The sequence below is a fragment of the Anas platyrhynchos genome, chromosome 20, assembly GCF_047663525.1.
Source record: "Anas platyrhynchos isolate ZD024472 breed Pekin duck chromosome 20, IASCAAS_PekinDuck_T2T, whole genome shotgun sequence".
NCBI classification, from domain to species: domain Eukaryota; kingdom Metazoa; phylum Chordata; class Aves; order Anseriformes; family Anatidae; genus Anas; species Anas platyrhynchos.
The window spans coordinates 10,929,880-10,935,879 of record NC_092606.1 but is presented as its reverse complement, the minus strand read 5'-3'; positions in this window follow the sequence as shown (position 1 = coordinate 10,935,879).

Genomic DNA, 6,000 nt, shown 5'->3' with positions numbered 1-6,000 from the left:
TCAACCCCCTTCCAGCAGTTCCTCCCCTATGCGTGTGGCTTTGCATGTGCTTACCTGGTCCCAGATACCCTGCATAAAGCCCATGGCCTGGTTGCGCTCCCAGGTATGCAGAGCCTGGGTGTATTTCAGCCTTGGGGCTCAGCCACAGGACAAAAACGTCCCCAGGGACTGGGCAGGGGGACAGAGGGCACGGTGCCAGCTGGGGACTTGGTACCCTTGAGCTTTTGCACGTCTGCAGTGACTGGTCACACACCAGTGCTGCCATGGGCTGGGATAGCTCTGTTCCTGTGTGCTTGTATAGTGCAATGTTTTCCTTTCCCAGAGTCCAAACGTGGCCGGAGTCCATCAGCCCCTGGACTGTCCAGTCCCTCCCTAAAGCCCAGCCCAGTGTCCGAGAACAAGTGGATTTTGCCCCCTCACGCACACCACTCAGAAACCATGAGCCCTGCAGGAGGGCTGGGCCCCTGCCCGACTTCTCAGTTCATAAATCTGAGCACGGCTCTGACTGATCGTGGCTGGGACTGCTGCTGCTGAACCGTCCACACCAGCCCCTGATGCCTGTGTGGCTCACGACCAGGTAGCAAGAAGAGGCTGAGGTAGAAATCAGCGCAGTACGGCTCGGAGCTGGCTGAATATCAGACTGGCAGAGCAGGCAGACCGGCTGGGGGGCAGCTGGCAGCTGATTCATGGCTGCTGGCATGGCTGGCAAGGCTTGTCCTCCACCCCCACGCCACGCTGCCCATGCTACTGCTGCCCCCAGGGACCCACTGCCCCCCAAGCCCTGCTGCTGCTGCTCCCCAGGGCCACTGGCAGCAGGAGCTTGGCAGTGCGGTGCTCTGGCATCAGCCCCGTTTCGGCACACTGCACTCTGTGCCACCAGCATCCTGCCCTCCTGCACCCTGGAGCGGGGTGCTCCCCTCCTCGGACCCCCATGGCATGGAGGTCCCAGGTCAGTGCATCACGGGGGCACGGTTGCTCCCGTCCTGGTGATGTTCCCATTTGTGACCCCCATCCTGCACCCCAGCACCTCTGCTCACCGGCACCCCCTCTGCAGTTCTCACCTGAGCCCCCGCTGCCCAGCTCACCCCCTTCCTCACCCCACACGCCCACCCTACAGGCCTCACTCCCATTCCCTGACCATGTTTCCACCCGCACTTGCTCCCTCTCCTTGTCCACGTTGTCGCCTCTCCTCGTGACCAGGCGCTTCCACTTCCCATGCTGGCCACGTCCCGCACACCCCACCAGCTGCTCCTTTTCCTGCCAGCTCAGCTCCCTGCCCCACGCCCCCCGGCTTCTCCCACGCCCGCAGGCTGTGTCCCCGCGTTGCCCAGCACCTGCACAGCCCTCGGCCCCGTGACTCAGTGCCACTGCTGTGATGGCACCCTCGTGACTTGGCAGCGGTCCCTGGGCACTCCCCAGTGACACCACGGAGCTGACAGTTCCCACCCCGAGACTGTGACTCGCCGGTGACACCCGGGCCACTTGATGCAAATCCCTCAGTGTGACCCCAGGCACCACGTCCCCACAGCTGCATGCTGATGCCTGTGTTCAGCCTGAGCTCTGGGCTGCACCCACGGGACGCAGCCCAGCCCCTGGCCCTGGCTGTGCTCTTGCCCCAGAGCAGTGCCCTCTGCTCTGCCCCTGTGCCCCAGGGAAGCACCAGGGATGCAATGAGATCCAGGGGCAGGATGAGATCCAGGGGCTGGGTCAGCTTGGTAATGAGGTGCCAGCTTCTGTTGCAGCAGGAATTAATGAGGGGTTTAGAGACCGCCAACACGTGGCGGATTTGATGTGGTGTGTGAGGGATGACTCGGAGCTGCCTGCGAGGTGCGGTGCGGCTGGTGCACCCCGGCAGGCAGGCGGTGGGCCCTGGGCTGTGTGTCAGGCTCTTGTCTGCCGAGGTCCTGGGTGATCCTAAAGCATTTCTGGATGTTTGGTGATGCCGAGCTACCTCATCCCTGTCTAGACCAGGACTGAAGTGGCATCTGGGGATGTGAATCTCAAAAAAGCAGCTTTTATCTCCCTCCACCAGCACCTAAGTGTATGGATATTCATTCAGGAGGTAGGATGGGCTACTTCACCACGTTCCCCTTACTGTTTTTATATTTCATCCTCAGGGCCCTGAATCGGACCCCGGAGCCCAGCCCTTCCTCCAGCACAGACAGTGGTGAATCCCAGCTCAGCTGGATCCCAGCAGCTCCTGTTGGTAGGAGGCCAGGGGGCCCCTTGGTGGCTTCAGCCCTGCCCGCTCTGCCCAAGAGGGGTCTGCAGGTTTCCCTCGGGTAGTAGAGATGAATGGAAAATAGTATTTCCCATGGCGAAAGCATTATTTTGTCTCGGATTAAGCTGGGCTGGATCTGAGTGTTGTCAATTGTTAGTGGAACCACATCCCCAGGCAAGGACCATGCATCACACATCACACAGAGCTACATGAAGCTACAGGAAGAGCACATGCTTGGAGCATAAACGCGTGGCTTGGAGCCTTCTATCGGCCAGCTGAGGAACAGGATGAGGAGGTGACAGCGGTTTGGGTGATGGTGACCATGGACCGAGAGCTCACCCTCCGCGGGGATCACAGTGTTCTCCTGTGGTTGAAGCCGTGTCATCCACGCACGCCTGGCTGTTGATTCTTGCCCTCCCTTAGCCAGAGGATTTCAGCTTAGGAGGATTTTGCCGGAGGATTGCATCTTTGGATTTCCTGGCTTGAGTTGCTTGTCTGAATGTTCTCCAGCCCCTGTTGATCCAAATGACCTGGTTAGGCAGTTTAGTGGTGGGCTTATCCTAACTCACAGTTGCAGCTGGAAGAGGATGTGCAATTAGTGTCTTGGAAAAGGAAGGAGGAGAGCAGCAAAGCAGACTATGGACTGAGAACTGCTACGTAATAACTCCCGGGAAGCACGTGCAGGGGAGGATACCGCAGGGCAGCTGCCTGGTGCTCACAGAAACGATTTTAAGGGAGTAAGTTCAGAGAGAGGCTAGGAATCTGGCAAAATCCAAATCTCTGCAATTATCTCAAGAACAAGGAGGAGGGGCCCAGACAGCGGAAACGACATTAAATCATTGGAGACAGGGTAACATGAGTGCAGGGACAGACGCAGAGTGACCTGCTGGAGATGGCTAATAGAATTCCAGGGGTCTGCAGAGAAGGTGGAGGTGGTCCCTGGAGATCATTGCTCTGGTGGAGGGGTGACCACAACTGGCTCTGGGATGGCTCGGTTTGTTTCTCTCCATTTTTACTTTGGCATTTGGCTGGGAGCACAGCCAATGCCTCCCTGGGCAGGGCAGCTTGCTCAGCCTCCAGTGGGTTGGAGGTCGGGGCGAGGGGGGCTTGGAGGAACCCCGTGTTCCCAGAGGGGCTGAGCCTGATGGGCTTTTGTCTTGTGGCACTTGAACACTGGCTGAAGCAATCTCATTGTGGATTATCTCTGAGAACAAGCAAACTCAGAGCTCACGTGGGTTCAAAGGGTGGGTTCAGCTCAAGTTCATGGAAGAAAAATCCACCGGGGATTATCACATAAAAAGGCTCAGCTCTGGCTCAGGAGGTCCATGAACTGCAAACTGCTGTAAGCTGGGAAAGTATTTGAGGATGTGTCACCCTGTGTGGGCCCTGATTTTCTGCTGCTTTCCAGGTGGCTGTGGTGGCCATGTACAGGGACAGACCCCGGGGCACTGCAGCCACCTTGCAGAGCAGAGGGAGGGGAAGGCACTGCCTGCAGCGAGCGGGAAGGTGGGTGAGAGGACCCCTGCCACACCTCTGGCTGCAGGAAGGCTTCTCGTGCTGTTTTACAGTGCTTCTCAGCAAGGAGCACCTGGGGCTTCTACAGCCTGGGTGCAAATGGGATTCCCAAAGAGCAATCCTCATTGCTTTGTCCTTGAAGGCAGACCATGTTGGTTTCCTCCCCAGACTCCACAGCCCCATGAGAATCTGCAAACGCCTTGAAGGACTGATGCAGAGCTCAAAATAATCCTGACACATTGATGAAATGACCTTCTTAGAAAACAAAACAAAACAAAAAAACAGCCTGTGGCTTTGGACCCAGTCTGAGCTGCTGCATTGGAAGAGGGACATGGGTGAAGGGAGAGCAGAGAAACATGGTGGGGGTGAGCAGGGTCTGGGGAGCAGGACCAGGAGCGACCTGGCCTGGTTGCCCCAGCAGGGCAAGGACAATTATTCTACCCTTGTGATTTGGGACTGAGATGACAACAGTGGGGATACAGCAAAGTAACAGTGCTGGAAGAGAATCCTATATCCAAAGCCCTAGGAGAGTCTCTCCAGGTTCATCCCATCATTTTCGTCTGCCTTCATCCAGGTTCATCCTGCTGAGGGCTGATCTCTCCCAGCCCACCTGGCCTCATGTGCTCAGCCAAGCCAGTGACAGCCCCCCCCTTCAAACCACGCTGGACTCGAGGCTGCTCCCCTCTGGAGACAGCTTACCACAGGGGGCCCTGGTCCCTGTTTGCTGGCACAGCTGGGTCTCCCTCAACAGTTCAAGTCTGGAGGCCGTAAGCCTTTGGCTGGCACAGAGGGCCTTGGAGAAGGATGTCTGGGGATCACCATGGGGTGTCCTGATGGACGGCAGCACTTAACGTGCCTTGGCTCTTGTACAGGGCAGAGCTGACAGCGGTGGTGGGTGGAGGAGACCTGAGGAGGTCCCTGCTCCAGCCTCCTCCCGAGCATGGCTCCTGCCAGCGCCAGAGACCAGCCCAGCGCCAGGTCTCCTGCTGGGTCTTGGTGGGCTGTGGGCAGCCCCTCCTCAGTACAGCAGCAGTGAAAGGCTCCACGGTAGTGTCCATGAGCATGACAGGGGAGGCACCACGGCTCTGCAGCTCCTGCTTTGGACCTTCCTCCTTCTCAAGGGCTGCAGAGGAGCCTTGTCCCTAACAGGGCTGTTGGTGTGCAGGCAGACTGGGTGCTGGGGACACAGAGGGTGTCCGAACACGGCCCATGGTGGGAAGCTGGCTGGGCTCTGTGTGCTGCCCTTGTGAGCCGTGCTGCTGAGCACTTCACTGCCTGGAGCACAGAGCTCACGGCTTCGCCTCTGGCCACCCCTCACGTGCCAGCTGCTGGGCTCTGAAGTGCTGGCCACACTTGGGGTCCTTGCTGTGACCCGCTGCCCTGTCACGTATGCAGCCCTGGATGCTTGCAAGATGTGTGCAGCACTGATGCTCTGGGTGATGCCAGATCTTCTATGTTTCTTGGCCCCCGGTTCCTCGGCCATCTCGCCAGGTATGTAACTATCCCAGCTATTTCCTGCTGTACTCCAAAAAAAAAAAAAAAAAATACAACCCTTCCCCCGTTTGATATAAATACACAGCGTGGCTGCCCAGCCCCCTGGCTGGACAAGCAGCATTGCAGACGGATTGCGTCCTCCGGCAGCACAGCCAGCACCCTGTGCCCTGCTTGTTCCCTTTGGCAAGGGGAGCAGAGGGGGCTGCCATGGCCATGGCCCGGGCCCAGCTCCCATCACAGCTGCAGTGATTTATGGTCTGCTTCCCTTCTCCTGACAACCACATCCTAGGACTGGGGGCTTCTGCACCGAGCTGGACGGGGAGAGGGGAGCATGCAATGCTGGAGCTGCCCCCATGCAGGGGCTGGGGTCAAGCCCCAGGCTGGGGCAGCCCCTACCAAGCCTGATGAGTCAGGGTGATGGAAATCCCCTCTCCCTGATGTGTTTTTTGCAGTTTATATTTTCTGTCCTGTTTTGACAGTTCCAGGGATCTGATGCTGTGGTATTTCACCCCATAATCCCAAACCCTGCTGCCATGCTCCTAGGCCGGTGCAAGGGGCACTGGCAGCCCAGTGCAGGAACCAGCTGGGCAGCTCCAGGGAAGCCCCCCGTGTCCTGGGGGGGTCTGAGGCTGTCAGGACGGGGGGCCGGGCTGTGCAAGGTGCACTTTGCTCCAGGACCTGCACTATGTGGGTGCAGGGCTGGTGGGCAAGGACACGTAGCCCTGAACTGTGCATCCTAAAACTGCTGGTGTGTGGCTCAGGAAGCAGTC